Here is a 24,621-nt window from a genome sequence, read left to right on the forward strand (position 1 = left end):
TTTTATTTGTATCTATGTACTTACGTAATATAGTCGTACCTTGGTTTTCAAACAGCTTAGTTCTCAAACATTTTGGCTCCCAAACGCAGCAAACCCAAAAGTTCAAATCCCCGCAACGGGGCGAGCTCCCGTTGCTCTTTCCCAGCTCCTGCCAGCCTAGCAGTTCGAAAGCACACCAGTGCAAGTAGATAAATAGGTACCACTGTGGTGGAAAAGTAAAGTGTTTCCGTATGCTCTGGTTTCCGTCATAGTGTTCCATTGCGGCAGAAGCAGTTTAGTCATGCTGGCCTCGTGACCCAGAAAGCTGTCTGTGAACAAATGCCAGCTCCCTCAGCCTGAAGCAAGATGAGCACCGCAACCCCATTGTCAAGTTTGACTAGGCACTCCTGTCTTCCACTGCCTCCCGCAGTTGGGTCAGACTCATGTTTGTAGCTTTGAGAACACTGTCCAACCATCTCGTCCTCTGTCGTCCCCTTCTCCTTGTGCCCTCCATCTTTCCCAGCATCAGGGTCTTTTCCAGGGAGTCTTCTCTTCTCATGAGGGGGCCAAAGTATTGGAGCCTCAGCTTCAGGATCTGTCCTTCCAATGAGCACTCAGGGCTGATTTCCTTCAGAATGGAGAGGTTTGATCTTCTTGCAGTCCATGGGACTCTCAAGAGTCTCCTCCAGCACCACAATTCAAAAGCATCAATTCTTCGGCGATCAGCCTTCTTTATGGTCCAGCTCTCGCTTCCATACATCACTACTGGGAATATCATAGCTTTTACTATACGGACCTTTGTTGGCAAGGTGATGTTTCTGCTTTTTAAGATGCTGTCTAGGTTTGCCATCGCCTTTCTCCCAAGAAGCAGGCGTCTTTTAATTTCGTGACTGCTGTCACCATCTGCAGTGATCATGGGGCCCAAGAAAGTAAAGTCTCAATATTTGGCTTGTTTACAGGGAGTGAGAATGCCACCACATATATTGACATGAAGCAGCATCTATATGGTATAATGAACTGTCCATAGTGTTGCTCAGTCCTTATCCATCAGAAGTAAATTCCACTGAGTTCAGTGGAACTTACTCCTGGGGAGTGAAGAAGAAGAAGAAGAAGAAGAAGAAGAAGAAGAAGAAGAAGAAGAAGAAGAAGAAGAAGAAGAAGAAGAAGAAGAAGAAGAAGAAGAAGAGTAGTAGTAGTAGTAGTAGTAGTAGTTTGGATTTGATATCCCGCCTTTCACTCCCATTAAGGAGTCTCAAAGCGGCTAACATTCTCCTTTCCCTTCCTCCCCCACAACAAACACTCTGTGAGGTGAGTGGGGCTGAGAGACTTCAGAGAAGTATGACTGGCCCAAGGTCACCCAGCAGCTGCATGTGGAGGAGCAGGGAAGCGAACCCGGTTCACCAGATTACGAGACTACCGCTCTTAACCACTACACCACACTGGTGAGTAGCAAGCAAGGGTGCAGAAGGTTGCAGAAGTACAGTTACAACAGTGTGGTCCTATTTTTAAAAAATTAACGAAAGCAGGCCAGGAAAGGTGTTCTCCAAAAATGCGTTGCTGCAAATACAAGTCTCCTGGCCCTGATTAACCCACATAATAGGTGCTTTTTAAAATTTATTTTTATTGAATTTTACAAGAAGAGCAAGAGAAAGAGTAACAAAGAACAATACATACACTGTAAACACATTTATATACATGTTTTCCAAAATGCAAACTAAAAAAAAGACAAAAGACAAAAGAAAAGGAAAAAATATATTTTTCATAACCAATAATATTACCAAATTCATGCTTCAAACCTTACAATATATAAATCCTAATAAAAATATTATAAAAGACTTCCACTGCATTCACCACACGTCTCTTAGTTATCTTGCTCTTAGTTATCTTGCATAACTTTACACCTGTTCTTTAATCATTTCCCTTCCTTAGGTTCTTTCATAATCAGTCAAATCTTTATGTTCTCTATTTTCTCCTTACTCGATATCCTTACTCATGATTCCTAGCAAATATGCTTCTGCCCTTTTGATATATGATACTTTTAAATTGATGCTGTATTTTTAGCACAGAGAAGTGCAATACAGACACACAAAGGTGCACTGCACTACAAAGTACCAGCAGATGCCTCAAACTCAAACAAGTGAGCCACACTACTAACCTGCGGTGGTTTTTAATGTGTTTCTCTGTTTAAATCCCCATGGGAAGGGAAACAGCTTGGGTTGTATAAAGGGTTTTGTGCCCCTCCCTGGCCATCATCTCTCTGTTGCTGATCATTCCGTCAGAGGTGGCATTTCTGCTTCAAAATGTGTTATCATTTTGTGGAGTGACTGGGAATGGCGCTTTCTACATGAAAAATGTTGTGAGATCAGCTCTCATGCTGAAAACAAATTCCTGGGACCAAGAATGTCTCAGACGACCCTATTCATTAATTCTCACAGTGCAATCCTAAGTATGTTTTCTCAGAAGCAAATGCCTCTTCGCTCAATAGATCTTACCCATACAAGTGTGCAACCCTATTGGAACACAGTGGGGCTCACTTTTAAGTACAGTCTAACTGTATTTTGCTTAATTATTTAAAATATTTTCACACCGACTTTAAGGGGGGGGGGGAGACGCTCCTAAGGCAGTGCACCATTAAAATACAGCCACAATATTCAAACCCATAAAAGCCAGTAGAAATAAAACGTAAGCATGCAGCCCAGACAATAGAAAAATGCAGTACGTAGCTACAAAAATGATGATGATGATGATGATAATAATAATTTTAAAAAACTGTCAGCAGAACACAACTCAAGAAAAAAGCAGACAAACACAATGGGGTCTTCAGAGCTTCTTTTTTTAAAAAAATATTATTAAACAATTCCAACATAACAAATTGCCAATCCATATAATCACATACGTTATTTTTTTTCCCTTCCCCCCCTTCAATCCCTCCCTCCCCCCCACAAAGACTTGCCTCAGCTCCTCTCTCTGATTTCTCTGCACATATTGTTCTCTGCATGTTATAAAATTATATATATCCTTGCCTTATCTATCATGTAATTAACCAATACATTTGTGTATGTTTATTCAAAACCTGCCAAGGAGTCCAGTTCATTTTGTTGTCTTTTTAGATAATTTGTAAAAAGTTCCCATTGTCCCTTAAAGTCACAGTTGTCCTTATCAGGCAGTTTATATGTCAATTTAGCCAATTCTGCATAACTCATCCATTTTTCTTGCTACAGGTCTTCGGAGCTTTGATAAAGACCTGAAGCGACTGGGACTGCTGGAGCACAGCTGGTAAAGTGTTCCAGCAAACATCCACGTCCGCTCCCCTGAGTCACTGTTTTGAACGGGGCTCCAGCCGACCCACCTGAGCTGCATAAATCTGGTCTGCATAGCACTGCTGTGCAGGATTAGCAAACATGACTTGCTGCTGCATAGCTCCATTTCAGCAAACCGTACTTTGCTCTACGACAGGAAACCTGGCTCTATTTGGCGCAGTTAGCTTTTTTTAATTTTTATTTTTTAACCATGATTTGAGAGCTTTGAGGATTCATATTTATTCAGCCTCCTGAGCCATGGAAACTAGGAAGCGCCTGAAAGCCGAGAGATTTTTTTCGCATGACTCAGTGAGCCGGGCTCCAACAAGGGAAAACCATGAATGATATTATGAGACTCGCGACGGGCCTTGGCAACCTGGCTATCTGCACGACTCAGATTCGCAGCCTTAACATCTGGCCTATCAAAGGGGGAAGCGTGCAAATGTCCCCTTTAAGGGGAGCTGGGATGCCGCTGCAGCATTTCTGGGAACTGGGAGCTGGGATGCGAACTGCTAATTTATTCCAGAGGTCCCTCTCTGCTCTCTTTAACAGGGCAGCTCAGCAACATCCAGATCAAGTCATGTTGCATAATAAGGACTTGGGGTCAGCTCGGCATATCTCACTTTTACTGTGCCAGGTTTTCGGCTTGTTATTTGTACAGGGAAAGGTGCTACATCTACTGAATGACACCATTGGAGGGCCGTCCGCTTCCATTCCCAAAGGCTGCATAAATGACAGTACAGGAATGCTTGGCTTAGTCAGATTTAGTAAGGAACAGCCAGCCCCTTCAGAGCTCTTCTGGCAAATAGCAGCAAACCGTGTCTATTTCTCCTTGTTCGCAGAGAAAAATAAGGAACCCTGGGGAAACCCATTAAAGGTGCCATTTTTTAATGTTATTATTAAATTGTCACCGACCCATTTAAATTTTATTTCACCAATCAACTGTGGTGTGCTTTAACTGGTGGATCCACTGGTTGACTTAAACCAGGGGTCAGCAAACTTTTTCAGCAGGGGGCCGGTCCACTGTCCCTCAGACCTTGTGGGGGGCCAGACTATTTTTTTTGGGGGGGGTGAATGAATTTCTATGCCCCACAAAAAAAACAGAGATGCATTTTAAATAAAAGCACACATTCTACTCATGTAAAAACACCAGGCAGACCCCACAAGTAACCCAGAGATGCATTTTAAATAAAAGGACACATTCCACTCATGTAAAAACACGCTGATTCCTGGACCGTCCGTGGGCCGGATTTAGAAGGCAATTGGGCCAGATCCAGCCCCTGGGCCTTAGTTTGCCTACCATGACTTAAACCCTCACTAGCTACAGAATCTCAATATACTGTTATGCTTGAACCACTTTTCCAAGCGGTGAGAGATTCCTGGGGTCCAGCTCTGTCTCAGGTTTAATTTCTTTGGAACGAAGTTGCCAGAGCTCTATTCTGCAACCATTTTGGGCATCCCCTTATGAGCATCTTGGCTCAGAAGCCTGCATTTCCTCTGGAAAAGTTAATTAGTCTAGAAAGGATCTAACAAACAGAGACGCAGGTGGCGCTGTGGGTAATAAATAGGTACCACTGCGGCGGGAAGGTAAACGGCATTTCCGTGCACTCTGGTTTCCGTCACGGTGTCCAGTTTCAGCAGAAGCAGTTTAGTCATGTTGGCCACGTGACCTGGAAAGCTGTCTGTGGACAAACACTGACTCCCTCGGCTTGAAAGCGAGATGAGCACCGCAACCCCATAGTCGCCTTTGACTGGACTTAACTATCCAGGGGTCCTTTGCCTTTGATTTCTGCTGTGGGAGAAATAGCTAGCATGATAACAGAATATTCAGATGACCTGATGAAGATCCAACTATTGAGACCTATCAGCCAATCTCCTAAAGAAAAGAAGTACTTGGCAACTTTACCAGAACTATAAAGGGAATCTTAATACATATTAATACAGCAGTACATCTGGCTCTGTTAACTGTCTTTGTACAGACCCCTCCCAGTCTTATGCTACCAATAAGCACTTCGTACTATGAACTTGCACATTCCAAAGCTGATGAATTAAATTTAATAGGAGATGCAAGGCTGTAGCCAAAAAAAACATTCCTGCATCTCCTTTTTCTTTCTCTCGTATAGAATCTAAGGATACTGAATGCAAGATAATATAGCATGAAGCTGTAAATTTCCCCATTACTCCTTCTTTCTTCCTTGGCTGACACAGTTTTTTATTCCGATTCAAAACGGTTGCAGTTCCCAAAGGGAAGATGTTCCAATCCCTTAATCATTTTTGTCATCCTTTTCCATGATCTCTTCTAAATCCTCAACATCCATGTTGAGACAGTCATCCAGCTGACCTCAATATTCTAAATCTGTAGGCACACCATAGGCTCATGTAATAGCATACCTGTAACTATATATAATGCACAGTATATAACTATATTGGGTAATAGTCATAAAGGAAGTTAACACCAATGGGTGCTACCTACTCAATTTGCATGTAGACAATTAGATATATAGATGACTTATTAAGCTGTTATGTTAGCAACCAGATCATACTAGGAGGGCGAAAGCTCAACTTATTTTATAAATATCCACATTACAGAGCTGTTTCATATGCTAAATACATTGGTACCTCTGGTTACGGATTTAATCCATTCTGGGGTGCTGTGTGCACCCAGAAAAATCCATAACTAGAGGCGCTGCTTCTGTGCATGCGTTTGGCGTGATACAGTGCTCTATGCGCGCAACACGGCATGCAGAGTCACGTCTGGGTTTGCTGTGGCCGTAACCTGAAGATTCCGTAACCTGGAAGTTATGCAACACGAGGTACCACTGTAAATGGCATGCATAGTTGCGCAACTTTTTGTTTCTCTGCCTTGCTTATAAATCCCTGGAGCGGAGCGGAGTGAAGCCGACTCATTTTCGGTCCTCTCACCTGGCCTTGCCCCCAGCGGTGCCATGGATTGGCTCATTTGAATGGGGGTTTGGCAGGAACCCCAATGGTCTGTGGCACTGGGAAGGCAGGCCAGCTCCAACAAACCTGGCATGTCACAAGGGGCATCGGAGGTGCTGTGCGCTGGTTCGCAAATGGCGCCCACAGTCAGAGGTGTGAGCGGTTATTGTCTACTTTCACATAAACAAATTCTGTTAGCTTTACCACTGAATGAAATATAACTATTAATCCATTCCTTTAATGTTGGGATGCTATATATTTTATTTATTTCTATTTATGAAATGCATTTATAGATGAGCCTTAAATTTAAAAAAAAATATTCCCAGAGTGATTCAGCAATCACACAGTTCATAACAGACAAAAAGAAAACCATAAAACCGTCTTCAATCCTAAAACAGCAACAAGGGAACAATTCCATAGACTGCTCCACAGATCAAATCTGGTGACAACCTCAAGAAGGTTTGAAGGCCAGAATGAAAAGATATATTGGTGGCTGTAACAATTTTTGCCCCATTTGGTGGCTATAAACAGTTTTGCTGCCATTAAAGGTCTTACCCAGAGGCTTTGTGATTTTAAGGACATATTGTGTCTAAATAAAATCTAGAGTTTTCTCTCATCAGAAAGGTCCTCTGAATTCAAAGCATCTTCTAAGCCTTAGACAGAAATTCAAGAAAATCAACCAGTGGTGATTCCAGTTTCCAACTGCATTAGTTGAGGAACTGAATAAGCTACAATGGTGCAGAGACTGTTGAAATCCTTGGATATTTCCAAAGATTGATGGATCTGTCCGATGCAGTAATTCTAGGGAATTTCCAGTTATTACTGCATTGCATAACACGGGTGACATACAGCATCCTCAGTGTGTGGATATATGTGGTCAATAGTTCAAATTTCATATGAACTTTGGAAAGCAAAGATTTCATCACAAGTGTGTCACTTAATGCTTGATGCAGCAGCTAGAAGCAGCAAATATTGTGCAATCGTAGAAAGCCACTTCCAAGCTCGAGAGGAGGGGGGGTTGCGGGGCCATCCCCTCCCCCCACACACGGGGGCTGGTTTTAGCCCCTGTGAGAAGAGGGAATCCCCGGGCGTGCCCGCGACCCGACCCGCCAATCGGCGGGCAGGGGAGGCGTGGCCTGGCCCCATTTAAGGCCTGGGCGCCCGGGGACCGCCCTCTTTGCCCCCGTTCCTGCTGCCCGGTTTTCCCATCCCACCCACCCTTTAGGCCTAGCTAGCTTTGACCTTGCTATGGACTTCGGTTTGTCACCGCAAGGGGACTGGTAGGAATTTTTCCAACTTGGCGCACTTCTAGCCTTTTGGTTTTTTCGCCTACCTCGTAGCAAACGTCACAACTTCGGTATTGGTGGTTAGGCATTGGCAGGGGTAATTGTTATGCAAATGAATGGGGGGAAGGAAGCGCCATCACCTTCCCCCAATGAAAAGGGGTAGTCCGATAGAGGACTCCGGGGAGCATTGCCTTGTCCGAAACATAGGGAGGTAAGGGCCTCCAGCACGCCCCCGAGCGGTGACACCCGTGGGATCCTAGTTGGCATACTTCCCATGGCTTGTGGATAACCCTTCCCGGTCTCCATGCCGGGTAGTCGATAGGAACCAATAAAGTTGTGGCCTTTTTATGCTCATTAACCTTAAATAATGTGTCCTGTGTCTTCATTTCTCTTGGGGGGAGGGGTTTCGCCACGCAATGTGGCTTGCACAGATGGGCTCATCCACCTTTATCTTTGCTTCTAGGCATAGAACAGCACTTTAAAGCTCTCTATCTGAGCACTTTTCTTTTTCTGCCCTGGTGCTTTCCCCACAAAACCTACCTCTTTACTGCTGAATCACAGCCAACAGCAATCTGTTGAAACTCAAATTGCCCTTTGTTCCAATAAAATGAGTATAATAAAAGATTGGATCCAAAAGCTGACAAAATATGCTGAATTAGACGGTCTATCAGAAAAAATAAAGAATAAATCAAAACAGCAATTTGTTTCAAAATGGGAGGTTTTCAGAGAATATTTGAAAAATAAATATAGTAGTTTAAATTCTGTTGCAGCATTCGAGGAACTTCAGTAATAGTTGTAAGGTAGATATAAGAAATTAGATATATTAAGAAAAAGTTTAATTATTATAAAAGTGTGTATTGGCAATAAGTAATATGAAATTGAAATATGGAATAGACGGGAGGTTGGGTCTTTAGTGTTAAGACCAATATATGTTTGTTTGTTAAGAAAATTATGTGTAATTTGGTATTTGTGTTTTTTCTTTTTTCTTGCTGTATCAATAAAAAAAATGGGTATAATCATACAATATTCCATATTCAGCTCTAAAGACTACTGGGGTTAATTTTTAATCTTTTATTTAAAAGAACAAAGGAATAGAAACCAAAGAGAAGGGCAGGGGAGAAGGGAAGATGTGTCAAATGGAAAAACAGCGTAATCTTTTCTCTTTTTTCCAGTAGAGATGGAAATAAAAGGAGAGAAGCAAACAATAAGGAATTTTTTTAAATAACATTGGCATACCTGTAAGAATAGCAACACTTCCTTGCCAATGTCTCTCTAATATATATAAAAAAATCATAAGGATGTCGCCACGCTGCAGTTCGCTTGGCCACAGACAGTTGGCACTGTGAGCTACTGTGTGATGAGCTGCTGAGCCAGTGGGCAGCCAAGTAGCCCAGGTGAGGAGAGGACAGGGGGAAGAGAGATGCAGGAGAGAACCAGAGGATGGAGATCAAGTCAAATATATTGCTGTTTAACAGCTTGCTAATGGAAATTACCAATGAAATTTGAAATTGTTCCTTGGTTGAAGATCCATCTCTGCATTCTCACACTACTGCTGCCATGACCAAACAGTACTATCCTGCACTTCCCTACAGTAGCCACTTAATGTATCTCCCAAAAGGAGGACCATGATTTACATGAAATCTGCTTACAGTGGTACCTCCTGTTACAGATGGGACCCTGTTCCAGACGCCTGTCCATAACGTGAAATGCCCGCAACTCGAAGCGCTGCGTCTGCGCAGGTGCATGGCGCGATTTAGCGCTTTGCGCATGCGCGAGCGGTGAAACCTGGAAGTAACCCGTTCCAGGTTGCCGCAGGATGTAACGCGAAAAGACGCAACATGAAGCAGACGCAACACAAGGTATGACTGTATGCTAATTTTCATGTACAACTGCAAAGGTAGAAATAACCTTGCTATCTATCATTGCAGTGGAAATATTGCACATCTCAGCTTAACTGAAAGACTTTGACTAGATGACTTGTGCACCCATTCAGTCTGCTGTTCATTCATGTGCTAACCGTCAATGGGCAACTTCAAGACCCTTCCTGGTCTGGCTTGAAGGAATCATAGAACTGGGAGGGACCACGAGGGTCATCTAGTCCAACCCCCTGCAATGCAGGAATCTTTTGCCCAAGGTGGGGCCAGTGTGGTGTAGTGGTTAAGAGCAGTAGTCTCGTAATCTGGTGAACTGGGTTCGATTCCCCGCTCCTCCACATGCAGCTGCTGGGTGACCTTGGGCCAGTCACACTTCTCTGAAGTCTCTCAGCCCCACTCACCTCACAGAGTGTTTGTTGTGGGGGAGGAAGGGAAAGGAGAATGTGAGCCGCTTTGAGACTCCTTCGGGTAGTGATGAAGTGGGATATCAAATCCAAACTCTTCTTCTTCTTGAGCCCACAACTCTGAGATCTCATGCTCTACCAACTGAGCTATACCAGCACCATCCAGATTAAAGGTAAAATCTGGACTTGGACTGGACAGATCTTCAAACAAAGGATTGTCCTCTATAAGGTGGGGCACATGGCGACCTGGTGTACCCCAATCCCAGCTTCTACTTTCAGCAGTCCCCATTTCCCACTTTCCACTTTCCACCATCATGCTAAAGTAAAGGTAAAGGTATCCCTGACCATTAGGTCCAGTCGTGACCGACTCTGGGGTTGTGGCACTCATTTCGCTTTATTGGCTGAGGGAGCCAGCGTTTGTCCTCAGACAGCTTCTGGGTCATGTGGCCAGCATGACTAAGCTGCTTCTAGCGAACCAGTGCACGGAACGCTGTTTACCTTCCCGCCGGAGCGGTACCTATTTATCTACTTGCACTTTGATGTGCTTTCGAACTGCTAGGTTGGCAGGAGCAGGGACCCAAAGACGGGAGCTCACCCCACTGCGGGGATTCGAACCGCCGACCTTCTGATAGGCAAGTCCTAGGCTCAGTGGTTTAACCCACAGCGCCACCCGCGTCCCTAGACCATCATGCTAGAAACACTCTTAAAGGCTTTATACCCAAGTGGCCACTTCACGGCTCACAACTCATATGCAGCCCCCAAGCAAGGTCACATCCAGTGTTTGAGTAGTTCAATAAAAATGAAAAATCAGGTTTTTTTAAAACCTTGTTTTATTTTACTAAATAAAAACACTTCATACGGTACAAATAAACCAAAAATTCAGATTCTCTGGTCACAGAAATCCAGACTCCCCCTATGCGAAAGGAATGAAGGATGCCAGAAAACAGACACGCCCAAACGCTGCAATGTGAGTGTGCAATAAATCTTGTGACTCCAAAGGTGCAGAAGGTCAATGCATGCAAAAACAGAAGGGGTGGGAATACATGTTCATAAAGAGGAGCTGTGTTCTTTCTTGCTGACTCATCAAGGCCTAAAGCCAACAGGCAAACCAGATCGGGGGGCGTTTCTTCGTGGAAGCGGCACTGCTATCTAATCGGTGCCAGAACTGTTTATCTGCATGGATTAAGAGTATACAGAGCTTGTCAGGAGTTTTAAGAAGGTCATCTGACTAATCCCACTGCAACAGTTTGGATACATTTGGGGTTTATTTTAGAGTATTGGTGACCAAAGCATTTTCTAGATGGTGTGGGAGGCTTCTTTCACCTGGAGGAGAGAGAGAGAGAGAGAGAGAGAGAGAGAGAGAGAGAGAGAGAGAGAGAGAGAGAGAGAGAGAGAGAGAGAGAGAGGAAAAACATGTGCTGTTTATGTACTAGAAAATTGGTAGAAGTGAAAACTGGTTTAATAGTCATTTAAGGTAAAAGGACCCCTGGGTGGTTAAGTCCAGTCAAAGGCGACTACAGTCATTGTCAGGGAACTGCCATCGGAGCCAGAGGTGGAGGCAAGGCTCCAGAGGGATGCCGGAGAGGGTTCCAGCAGGCAGAGAGGCAGCCCATCTGCTGGGGAAGGAAATCAGCGTAACACCAGTGGAGAAGGGGGGCAGATGGGGGAATCGGAGAGGAGGCTCCAGAACTCTTCACTGGAGACCAGCAGAGAGAGCACGGGTGCTCCGCTGCCCACACCCTCCCTGCGCAGAAGACTTCCGCGCAGGGAGAGTAGGAGGAGACTTGGCGTCAAAGAACTTCTTTGCTGGAAGAAGTTCAAGAAACGCCCACTGACGGATTCTGCCAGTGACTGAGACAGCCACGAAGTGAAGGGCTGTCCAGACAGAAAGGGTTCAACCAGGTAACCTGGCCAGGAGTGGCGACAACTTACGCACGAGCAACCCCTATAACCATTACAGCCATACCTCATGTTGCGTCCGCTTCAGGTTACATCTTTCAAGTTGCATCCCACGACAACCCGGAAGTACTTAATGTTACTTCCAGGTTTCGCCACTCACACATGCACAGAAGCACTAAATCACGCTGCACACGTGTGCAGACGCATTGCTTCTGGATGTGAACGCTTTGAGTTCTGGATATGCCTCTGCGATGGATTACGTCCGCAACTCAAGGTTCCACTGTATGGGCTTGCGGCGCTCATCTTGCTTTAAGGCCAAGGGAGCCGGTGTTTGTCCACAGACAGCTTTCCAGGTCATGCGACCAGCATGACTAAACCGCTTCTGGCGCAACGGAACACTGTGACAGAAACCAGAGTGCACGGAAATGCCCTTTACTTTCCCGCCACAGCAGTATGCATTCATCTACTTGCACTGGTATGCTTTTGAACTGCTAGGTTGGCAGGAGCTGGGACAGAGCAACGGGAGCTCACCCCGTCGCAGGGATACGAACCGCCGACCTTCTGATTGGCAAGCCCAAGACGCTCAATGGTTTAGACCACAGCGCTACCCGCTAAGCTAATGAAATTTGCCCCACATACAGGTCTTACTCTGCGCATGCCCAGATTGGTGCCAAATTGGTTGTGGCCTGCGTGTCACCACAGCGAGAGCACTGTGAGGTGTTGTTATGCAGGCTGTGAAACAATTTGTATGAAATATGGTGAATGTCTGCTCAGGACTGCACTTTGCAGTGTAGCTTCCTATGCTAGGGAAAAAGGAAGGAAGGAAGGAAGGAAGGAAGGAAGGAAGGAAGGAAGGAAGGAAGGAAGGAAGGAAGGAAGGAAGGAAGGAAGGAAGGAAGGAAGGAAGGAAGGGGAAATTGCAGCAGACCTGGTGCCAAAGACTGAGAGCTTAGGCCCCTGTAACAATGCCCTTGTATCAGATTCCAGCTTAGTTTTTCTACTTTTTTCCCAACACAGCACAAAACATTGCTCCTCCACAGAACACCACAGAAAAAGGACCGATGTTATAGGATACTCTTGACATCCCAGCGGTTCTCCGTTGGGAAAACCCCCTGCCACTGTTGACTCTTTGCCAACAGTGAATCATCAGAAATGGAATACCTGAGGTAAGCTTTGACTAAAAAATGCGGCTTAGAAAAACTAATGGATAAGTCAAGGCCTGATTATTAACTAGCTGCACTGTTATTCTTTTGCCTGGCCACCGGCATGTTTCCTCCGCAGCTGTTGGGTTTCGCACATCTTTTCCACGCCGTGCCTTCATGCATCTCTGCGTGCGCTCTGTGTCCTCCTGTGAGACTCACTACGGTGTAGCAGATGCATTAATATTTTTCCCCCTTGCGGAGTCTAGACAGTTGTCTGCGCACGATCAGACAATGTGACCGTACAGAGGGGTGCGGGGAGGCTCTGTGAACAGCAGACAACTGCAAAAACAAAACTAGCGAGTGCAAAATGCCCACATCTCCCGACAAGCAACCATCTCTCCATGCATGTGGACTACAGGGGAGGATACTGTTTATTAAAAAATAAAAAATCCAAAAGCATCCTCACAGAATCAGTTTTGTTACAGCTCCATTGGAAAGCTGCTTTCACTGCCAGAGAGCATTCAGGCAGGAGTCATAAGCGTGCATCTCCCAAAGCATGCGTGCTGTACCTGAAATGTCATTCCTTGCCACTGCATGCTCCATGCCGTTCAGGCACATCAGCAAAACAACAACAAACCTATGATTACGTGAAACATAATAAATACACAAGACGTAACCAGCTGTACTTCTGAATAAATAAGGTATACTATTCATTGTATCAGATTGTAGATTTCAATGGAAGTCTCATAAAGTTCAACGAAAAAAGCAGAAGACCCAGTGGATCAGTTCATTTTCTAGTCAGTTCATGCATAAGGTCCATACATGTAGAAGTATCTATTCCACCTGTCTGTTCATAGAGTCCAATAATCCACATGAAGGGTTGTTAAAGTTCCACAGAATCTTTTCACAGAGTCTAAGACAAGGATTTCCGGAATATTAGCCTTGTTTCGCCATCCTAGGCTTCATCAGTAGTACAGGCTCTAGGTAATGCAAATAAATACAATATCGTAAACTCACACATTTTTCAGCAAAAACAATATTAAAAAAAACCTTAAACTACTGTACATACCATATGTAATGTTACAGGATAGTGGATCTTATAGCACAGTAGTGGGCTGGCATTTTGATGATGGGTGTGAAAAACTCGTGTGTATGAGTAGCACTGATTCCATAACAAACATTCATCTGGAAGCATCCACATACAGTGGTACCTCGGGTTAAGTACTTAATTCGTTCCAGAGGTCCGTTCTTAACCTGAAACTGTTCTTAACCTGAAGCACCCTTTAGCTAATGGGGCCTCTTGCTGCCGCCGCGCCGCTGGAGCACAATTTCTGTTCTCATCCTGAAGCAAAGTTCTTAACCTGAAGCACTATTTCTGGGTTAGTGGAGTCTGTAACCTGAAGCGTATGTAACCTGAATCATATGTAACCTGAGGTACCACTGTACAACTTTATCTTCTAATGGGAAGAGAATGCACCTTGCTCCTTGTTGTTTATGTATTGGTATTATGAGGAGCATTGCTAGGAAATTAGTCCCCCCCCTCCCATCATGGAACACCGCTGACTTTCCCAGCATGCAACCTGGAAGGGGAGCCCTAGTTGGGAAGTTCTCTGTGGATAAGCTTCTGACTTCACCAGCTGTTCCCATTATGTCAAGAGACAGGTCCCCAGGAAAACAGCTGGCATGGAGAATATCTTCAATGCCTGAGTGGGCATGGGAGAAATGCTGCTAATTATTATTCCTAAGATTCCCAAGAACATGTGAAACACTTGCTCTGCACTCTAGCAGAATACATAGGATCTCTTCTGCTGCTTTTGGCCTCAGCCTCATATGTCTTAAAAAGTCCAGTGACATATGAGAGACATGTTGTCTCCAATTAAACTATCTCCCGCCCCGCTGCAAGTCACCACCCACCTTCCAGCAGTGAATTGGCTGCTAACTTCCTTCTAAGAAGCTGGGGTCTCAGCAAGTAAACACCATCCCTGATGTGGGAATTATCCAGGCAAAAGTTGTGAGCTCAGCAGAGCCTGTAACCTAAACCTTCCATCAAGGTCTGACATCACCATGTTAAGAAGCTGTCTGGTTTCCTAGCAGAGGGCTGGTCTGAAGTCTAACTCCTTGCAGAATGACTCCACTGGCTACTGCCCACTCTTCTGAGTAAACATAGGTAGGATCAGGGCCAGATGACATATATTCAGAAGTTAAGATAACCCTTCCTTTCTGCCTCCCTCTTTCTTTTTCCCCCAGAAAGAGGCAGGATACATTTAAAAAATAAATGAAACCTCCGACTCAGCATGGTCTAAGTAAAATATTTAGAATCTTCTGGGTGGTAAATTATAAAAAGGGACAACTTGCGATTTGTTATGTGTTGCAAATATAGCAGGGCGGGGATTAAAATTTTAATTGCATTTATACTTGGGGATAAATAACTGTGCCACAATGATTTCCTAATTAACATCATTTTTCTTAGCTCTATTTGAAACCTCGCATAATTTTTAACTAGTGCTTTTGTACTGAAATAATTTCTGATTAAGAACATATGGAGATGGCTCCTGGGAGCCAGAAAAGCTAAGTTCTATTCCAGACTTTCCTACAAGCTCACTATGGCTTACTTTACATTTCTCTTGCAACTATATTTGCGCAACAACAAAGGTTTAGCGCATGTTTTATCCAGACTTCAAGGTGGTATAGGTAGCTCAGGCCTCTGGCTGACCATTCCATTACTTGGCAAATTTCTGGTCAATAGTCTATAGGTGGCTTTCATTTCCTTAATGGTTCAGATGTAGTTGGCAGGGGCTCGAACCATCGGGGGCTCTGGGTGGCCAAGCACTATGGCTTTTTTTCAGCAGGAAGTCACTGGAACTCAGTTCCGACACTTCTCAGGTGGGGAACATTGCCATTATACAAGAACAAAGGAGGCGTTCATGGTGAGTTCTGGCACCTCTTTTTCTAGGTAGGTAGATAGATAGATGATAGATGATAGATAGATAGATAGATAGATAGATAGATAGATAGATAGATGATAGATAAGATGATGATGATGATGATGATGATAGATAGATAGATAGATAGATAGATAGATAGATAGATAGATAGATGATAGATAGATAGATGATAGATAGATAGATGATAGATAGATAGATGATAGATAGATAGATAGATAGATAGATAGATAGATAGATAGATAGATAGATAGATAGATGATAGATAGATAGATGATAGATAGATAGATAGATAGATAGATAGATAGATAGATAGATAGATAGAGAGACGCAGGTGGCACTGTGGGTTAAACCACAGAGCCTAGGACTTGCTGATCAGAAGTTTGGCGGTTCGAATCCCCGCATCGGGGTGAGCGCCCATTGCTCGGTCCCTGCTCCTACCAACCTAGCAGTTCGAAACCACATCAAACTGCAAGTAGATAAATAGGTACCGCTCTGGTGGGAAGGTAAACGGCGTTTCCGTGTGCTGCTCTGGTTCACCAGAAGTGGCTTAGTCATGCTGGCCACATGACCCGGAAGCTGTATGCCGGCTCCCTCAGCCAATAAAGCGAGATGAGCGCCGCAACCCCAGAGTCGGCTACGACTGGACCTAATAGTCAGGAGTCCCTTTACTTTTACGATAGATGATAGATAGATGATAGATGATAGATAGATAGATAGATAGATAGATAGATAGATAGATAAGATAGATAGATACAGTAGATAGATAGATAGATTAGATAGATAGATACAGTAGATAGATAGATAGATAGATAGATAGATAGATAGATAGATAGATAGATGATAGATAGATAGATAGATAGATAGATAGATGATAGATAGATGATAGATAGATAGATAGATAGATAGATAGATAGATAGATAGATAGATAGATGATAGATAGATGATAGATAGATAGATAGATAGATAGATAGATGATAGATGATAGATAGATAGATGATAGATAGATAGATAGATAGATAGATGATAGATGATAGATAGATAGATAGATAGATGATAGATGATAGATAGATGATAGATAGATAGATAGATAGATAGATAGATAGATAGATAGATAGAAAGAAAGAAAGATAGATAGATAGATGATAGATAGATGATAGATAGCTATAGATAGATATAGATAGATAGATAGATGATGATGATGATGATGATAGATAGATAGATAGATAGATAGATAGATAGATAGATAGATAGATGATAGATAGATGATAGATAGATAGCTATAGATAGATGATAGATAGATAGATGATAGATAGATAGATGATAGATAGATAGATAGATAGATAGATAGATAGATAGATAGATAGATATAGATAGATAGATAGATAGATATAGATAGATACCAAGCACCCACACACACAAAAATGTTGTGGGTGCTCGGCACCCACACCACAGGGTCCCAACGCAACTTCTGAGACCCTGGAACCCGACTCCTAGTTTGATTGTTTTGTCAGTGCAGACAAAGGTTACGACAGTAACCTCTCAGGCTGGAGTTTGTGAACAAGCCCTTGAAATGTATTTGCTGGCTTTTCCTTGTGTATATCGATGACCACCACTGCCTTACAGCAACCGGTGGAATGCCCATATTTCAGCACTACACACCCAGCCCCCCGACTCTCTCTTTCTCTCATTCTCGATTTCAGAGGCCGTCCCCCCACCCACCTCTTCTCTCCCTGTCTCGTACATCTGTGTTTGTTATTTTTTGGCCCGCAAAGCTGACAACGTGCAATGCTGTTCCGAGTCTTCTCTAAAAGAGAGCACAGTTTGTTTAGCTGTCAGCTCTAGGTGCCAACATTTAATGTGTACAGGGTGAAAGGAAAATAAATGGAGCTATTATGCCGCATTTAGCCTTCCCATCCCATAACTTTGCATTTGTCTTTATTGCTGTCCTAAAAGCGGAGCTACAGAACACATGTTGTGCTGTGTTTCCCAATCAAGCTTTGCTTTTCGTCTCTTTAGCAAACCCTATTTTTCAACGTGTTGAATGTCTCTTAATTCTATTCTGTTGTTCACTACATTCAGTTTCTCGGATCAGATTTTTTTCCCTTTTATTATTGGAAATCTCGGGTGACTCCTTGGAAACACAGCTAATACATTTACTGCAAGATTCTGATCCGAGTAGGTCCCTTTCTGTTGCCAGATTTCTGATAACAGTATTAGCTTATAAGAGGGAAAATGGATTACTCTATGATTATTGATTTTGCCTAAATAATATTGATTTATACTGATAATTTGATATTTTAAGTGCTATATTGTTCTTATTTTAATGGAATTTAGAAACTTACGGTTTGAGATGTATTTGATTTAAACGTATTTTAATTTATTAATTTTATTTTGTTATACCTGTTTTGCTGTATGATTTATTGAATATAGGCCTATGGCCGTAATAAACTATCGATCTATCTGTCACTTAATTCTGCCCTGGCTGTTTCTGCAGCAGAAACCCCATTACACATCGTTATGGAGGATAAATGGGGGTTTTTTGCTTGAGGAATGGGAAGAGTAAAAGCAAAGAACTGCATTCAGGTGGGATTACCATTCAAATACATGGTCATTTCCTCCTCTACGTGACATAGACTGCGATCCGATTCTATGATTCTATGATCCTGAGCATGTTTACTAAACACTAAGTCCTGCTGTGATCAATGGGGATTACTCCAAAGTCAGGATGGTTCCAGAAAACCAGTTTAGTTAGCATCGATTCTAAACTTTTTTCTGGGAGATTAGAGGCTACATCGCAGCAGAGCAAGTGTTATCCTAAAACTTTCCATTTTCCTGTCACTTCCCTTCTCGCAATCTTTGGGTGAAAAAGGGTCGCTCTGCTAGAGTTCCAAATCCACTTTAATTGTGCAACAGGAATTTGCCTGTATGTGATTGAATTGCACCCCAAAATATGTGCCCTGCCACCAGTTCAAGCGTATACTCTAGTTCAGGTGCGCTCAGAATGTCAGTACAGTGGTACCTCAGGTTAAGTACTTAATTCGTTCCGGATGTCCGTACTTAACCTGAAACTGTTCTTAACCTGAAGCACCACTTTAGCTAATGGGGCCTCCTGCTGCCGCCGCACCGCTGGAGCATGATTTCTGTTCTCATCCTGAAGCAAAGTTCTTAACCTGAAGCACTATTTCTGGGTTAGCGGAGTCTGTAAACTGAAGCGTATGCAACCCGGGGTATCACTGTATTTAAATTGCCAGGGCACGAGAGAGGGGGCGGAGAGAGAGAGAGAGAGAGAGAGAGAGAGAGAGAGAGAGAGAGAGACTGTTTTGGTCCTTTTGGAAATAGCACAAAATATGGGGAAGCACGGGCAATAGAGAAGAGTGGAATCAAGGGGAGGTGGAATCAGGGGTGCCAACTTTAATAAAATATGGAGGGGTTCAGCTTTGCCCCGGGACGTGGGTGGTGCTGTGGGTTAAACCACAGAGCCTAGGACTTGCCGATCAGAAGGTCGGTGGTTCGAATCCCCGGGACGGGGTGAGCTCCCGTTGCTCGATCCCTGCTCTTGCCAACCCAGCAGTTCGAAAGCACGTCAAAGTGCAAGTATTTAAATAGGTACCGCTCCGGTGGGAAGATAAATGGCATTTCCGTGTGCTGCTCTGGTTTCTCCAGAAGCGGCTTAGTCATGCTGGCCACATGACCCGGAAGCTGTACACCAGCTCCCTTGGCCAATAAAGCGAGATGAGCGCCGCAACCCCAGAGTCGGTCGCGACTGGACCTAATGGTCAGGGGTCCCTTTACCTTTAAGGTTTGCCCCACATAATCGATCACATGATGTGGCACATGCACACAATTTTAATGGCAATGGCTATCAATTTTAGAGGGGCCTAGCCCCCTCAAATATTTTATTGGGAGGTCTAAGGGACCTTAGCTCCTAGGAGTTTGTGCCTATGGGTGGAATCGAAGTGGCTGGAATCCTGAAAAGCAGAACCTCACGCTGCAACTTCTTGTTGCAGGTCCCCTGGTATATATTTGCCTCATCCTTTGGCATGCTCAAGCGCAAAATATATTCAGACTCATTTATGCTGGGAGCAATTTGGGTGTGTACCTGCTCTGTTCTTAAGAACATAACAGCTGTGCCACAATCAAATCAAAGGTCCACTAAAGACTGCAGATGTTCAATGTGCTAAACTTTACCGAATACGTGTGTGTGTGTGTGTGTGTGTGTGTGTGCGCGCGCGTACATATAGCTGCTGCCAATGGGTGGATCCAGATATGACTACTTCTCCCTTAAAGGCAGATTAAGCTTTGTAAAGAGCTATTCATGTTTTGTTACTAAGAATACACGCAGGCTGTTTTTGGAGGACGGCCGGGAAAGACAGTCAGGCTCTGGCTCCTGTTCGACGACAAAGCCATGGCATGCTATACAGGTTCTGGTGCTATACATCCTGTTGAGTCCTGACTCAAATTAAATCCCTTCTTCTTGGTTTAGCAAAAATCACAGGTTATTGCAGAGGGGAGGGAAGGGTAGAATCGTTTAACTTAGGTGAATATATTGATTTAACATTTAAATAAGCCAAAGCAGATTCCAAGGCGCTTTGCAAAATAGAAAGGGGTAAAATTGGGTTGCTGGAAACAGCGGTTATAGCTAGGGTTTCTTTGGGTGAGGAGGGAATGGCATTCTGCACAAGCCTTCCTCCCTCTTTATAACTGGTTAAAACATGCCAATAAGTGCCTGCAGGTGTTCTCAGGCAAAAGGATTTGAGGTCCAGGTTTGCATGTAACCCTGAACACACCCAAACCATGCTGTATTAGATAGACCAGTGGTTTTTAACCAATGGGCACCCTGGGGTGCCTTGAATGATAGTCAGGGGTTCCACGGGCAACACTGGCAACACTGGCCTCTGTCCCTCTTTCCTTCCCTCCCTCCTCTGATGCCCTCTTGCGCCTCTGCCTCCCAAAGGCTTGCACAGCGGTTTGTTGCAGCAGCCCTGGCGACAAGCTCCCTGGGTGAATGGTGTCTCTGGGGATGGCTAGGGGGTGCTTCCCAAGCCCCTGTGAGGCGGTGTGAGGAGGCACCTCTCTTTGGGGCAGGGGACCGGGGTGGCAGCTGTGGCTGCCCTGAGAACTCCCAATGAGAGAGGAGAGGAGAGAAGGCTGAGAGAACGCTCCACAAGGGGCTGCCGGCTCTGCAGGCAAGGGCTGACATAACTGGACTCCTGAGCCCCACAGGGGTGCCGCAGAAAGAATGTAGTTGGTCAAGGGAGCCAGGGACTCCAAAAGGTTGAAAACCTCTGCGCTAGACCTTTCTTAGTTATTAAACATGGGTGGCGCTGTGGGTTAAACCACAGAGCCTAAGACTTGCCGATCAGAAGGTTGGCAGTTCGAATCCCCACAACGGGGTGAGCTCCCTTTGCTCGGTCCCTGCTCCTGCCAACCTAGCAGTTTGAAAGCACGTCAAAGTGCAAGTAGATAAATAGGTACCACTCCGGTGGGAAGGTAAACGGCATTTCCATGCGCTGCTCTGGTTCGCCAGAAGCGGCTTAGTCATGCTGGCCACATGACCTGGAAGCTGTATGCTGGCTCCCTCAGCCAATAAAACGAGATGAGCGCGCAACCCCAGAGTCAGCCACGACTGGACCTAATGGTCAGGGGTCCCTTTACCCTTTACCTTTAACTAATCATAGCCAGAGAACAGGTATTCTATTCCGTCCACTTTCAAAAGAGAGCATTTCCAAGTAGGAAATAAGAACAGCATCTTTTATAACACTATACATATTTTAATGCATGTTTCCATCCGCCATTGCAGTTCATAATGGATTTTGTAGTCTTAAATCGACACAGGGATTGTATTTAATAGCAACTTCCCTTTCCCCCTAGAATCTTGGGAGTCGTGATTCTTTGAAGGCAACTCTCTCAGATAATTAGCACTAAACTACAATTCCCAGGATTCTCTGGGGGGGGGGAAGCAAGCTGTGAGAGTTAAGCTGATGGAAAACCTGCTTAAATTTGCAGTACAGCTATCCCTTTAACAAAGCTGATAAGAAAGATCAGCAGCCAGGACCAGCGGTACCTGGATATGATTGCTCTGCTCTGCATTTTTGCTGACTTCTTAGTCTAGCAGCTCATAAAAGTAGCATAAGAGATGAGACCCAGGGCTCTGCCCTGTAGCCCCATTCCTGACCCCTCATTAACAAAAAATAAAATAAAATCCAGAGAGGCTTCAAAGCATCACACTGTGAGAAGGAGTAAAAAGGTGTGCCTCGAACTCAGTCGTAAATTCCAGCGTTGGGCTGTTGTAAATTCCAGCGGTGGGTTCGGCTGCAGGGGAGCCAGGTCAACAAGATAAGGAAGTAGAAAGAGTCTCTAAATAAGGTTAGGTTTAGAGATCGTAGAATGGATGATGTATTAGTACCATGTCTTTGATGATTAGATAGATTGTAAGCCAAGCTTCGAATGAAGGGCGGCAGCAATAGGGATAAATACACTTGCCCGTCCATTGTTCGGGGCTCTTCGTACCACCCTGGGACGAGGAGCCCGCCTTTGCAAACGCGTTATAATAAAAGGGAAGTAATAGACCTTATCTCGGTGTCTCCTTGTCTCATTGTAAGTCCACGTAAGAAACTTCTCACAATTTTTGGCGCCCCCCAACGTGGGGCTCTCGACGACCTGCTCGGCGGGGGCTGGGGAACGGATCAGCCGGCACTCCGACTTTCGGAGAGATCTGTTGCTCAGGGCCCGCGGTGACAGGTTCCGGGAGCTGGAAGGACGGAGAACCGACTTAAGATATTCTGAAAGACTGGTGGTCTGGGACCGCCGCAGTCGGGGACTGCCTCGCCCTGGAGGCACTAGACTGAAGGGGGTGAGTATCTTGGTAATATATCCCTGGGAAGGGGAATATTGGGTGTTGTTGGTGTGTGGTCTCTGTATGAAAGAGAGGTTCCAAACGGACGCGTGAGTGTGGACCGGGGGGCCTGGGACCCCGGCGGGAGGATTAGCTTGCGGTTCCGTTCTCCCGCGAGGGAAACGGCCAGGCGATTCCGCGCGATTGTGTGAGTGAACGAAAAAGAGACATAATAGAGTATGGGAAAGAGTCAGAGTACATGTAGAAGGGGCCCCAGTAATGGGACCAAGGACCCCATAGATCCCAATAGTCCTTTGGGACAGGTTTTGTTGGCTTGGGATGATAAGGACATAAGACCCTATAGTAGGGGATTAGTCAAAGAGACAATGATTAATCTGTGTAGAGTAAGGTGGCCAGAATACCCCATAGGACCCGATGAAGGGTATCGTTGGGATCCAGATGGGGAAACAAACCCATACTGGATCAAGCAGTTGAAATTCTATTTGATCAAATCTAAAAAAGATAAAGAAAGACCATACATAGAATTATGGTCCCATGTAACTTTTTACGGGCCAGATCCACCACCATTGAGACAATTTCCACTTAAAGAAAAGAAAATAGAGTCTGATGAAGAGACAGCGATACCTCCACCCACCGGTGCACCCCTGGCAGTGCCTGGATTGGCCGACCTCCCCCAACCACTGCCTCCGCCACCACAGCCTGGCTGTCGTGGAGGACTCAGTGATTTGCCTCCGGACTATAATCGTGTGAGTCCGACCCCCGCAGTCAGGGCGACCGCACCCCCATATGAGACAGCCCCGTCATCCGGCCCAAATGTTTTGAGGCCCAACGACGGTGTAATGTCTAGTCCCCCTCTTTATGAGATGTTAAGGCATTCAAGGCTACGAAAAGAATTGGAACAGTGTAAACGAGATTTGGAGAATTTACCGTACAAAGAATATCCATTGCCGGATGACGATTCAGACAGCAGTACTAACTTGAGAAAGAGAAATCCATGCATAGTACAAAATTATCCCCTGAGGGAAACCCCTGGCGGAATCAATGCAGCCGGACAGCCCGTAATGGTATATGTGGTCAGCCCTATAAAACCCTCTGAACTCAGAGAATTAAAGCAAACTTTGCCTAAACTACATGAGAATAGTCAGGAGGTAGCAAACCTCCTACAAATGTGGATGGGACCACACCTATATACATATACAGAATTGATGTATATATTGGGACATTTATTCACTCCAGAAGAAAAGGCAATGATACGGAGGGCAGCAATGCAATATTGGGAAGTAAGGGAACAGGCGCGAGTGGCTGCGCCCGCGGGTAACCAGGGGGCCCCGGCGGCAGTTCCGCCGGAGACCAAATTTCCTATAGGGGACCCAAATTGGAATATAAATAACCCAGACCATCGTGTCCAGCTTACAGATTTAAAAGAAATGATTTTGGAGGGTATCAAGAGGGCAGTGCCTCAAAGTACCAATTTAACCAAGGCTTTTGAGGTTAATCAAATGAGGGACGAGTCACCAGGCGATTTTATACAAAGGATTAGAGAACATTTGACTAAATATTCCGGAGTTACGCCGGACTCTCCAGCATTTGATAACCTGTTAAAGATGCAATTTGTAACCAAAGCATGGCCTGATATTCAAAAGAAATTGCAAAAGATGAATTGGCAAGATGCCGCGACTATAGAGTTAGTAAGAACGGCACAACAGGTTTTTGTTAATCGTGAGGTAGTCAAACAAAAGCAAAAATGCCAGATGATGGTAGCGGCTATCCAAAAGGCAGGAGAGGAGAAAAAGAAAATCGGAGAACAGAATGGGAACCGAGAATTTCAGACCAAGGGGAATTTCCGAGGAAATGGAGGTTACAGAGGCAGGGGGTCTTATGGACCGGGCAGGGGCTCTGGTCCTAGGACCGGAACAATAATATGTTACCGATGCCAGAAGATGGGTCACTTTGCTAGGGAGTGTAGGACGCCGCGGGACCAGATACCCGATGCGCC

At 44.7% G+C, this 24,621-nt stretch overlaps 1 long non-coding RNA gene across 1 annotated transcript in view; it reads left to right on the plus strand.

Annotated features, from left to right (window-relative positions):
• The window catches only part of LOC309363068, a 37,618-nt gene that overhangs the window by 4,814 nt on the left and 8,183 nt on the right, over positions 1-24,621 (plus strand). Inside the window, exons 2-3 of the long non-coding RNA XR_014165215.1 lie at positions 3,201-3,255; positions 12,699-12,847. This is a non-coding gene — a long non-coding RNA (uncharacterized lncRNA). The remainder of the gene's footprint in view (positions 1-3,200; positions 3,256-12,698; positions 12,848-24,621) is intronic.

The sequence above is a fragment of the Podarcis melisellensis genome (genome assembly GCF_964234715.1).
Source record: "Podarcis melisellensis genome assembly, chromosome: 2".
NCBI classification, from domain to species: domain Eukaryota; kingdom Metazoa; phylum Chordata; class Lepidosauria; order Squamata; family Lacertidae; genus Podarcis; species Podarcis melisellensis.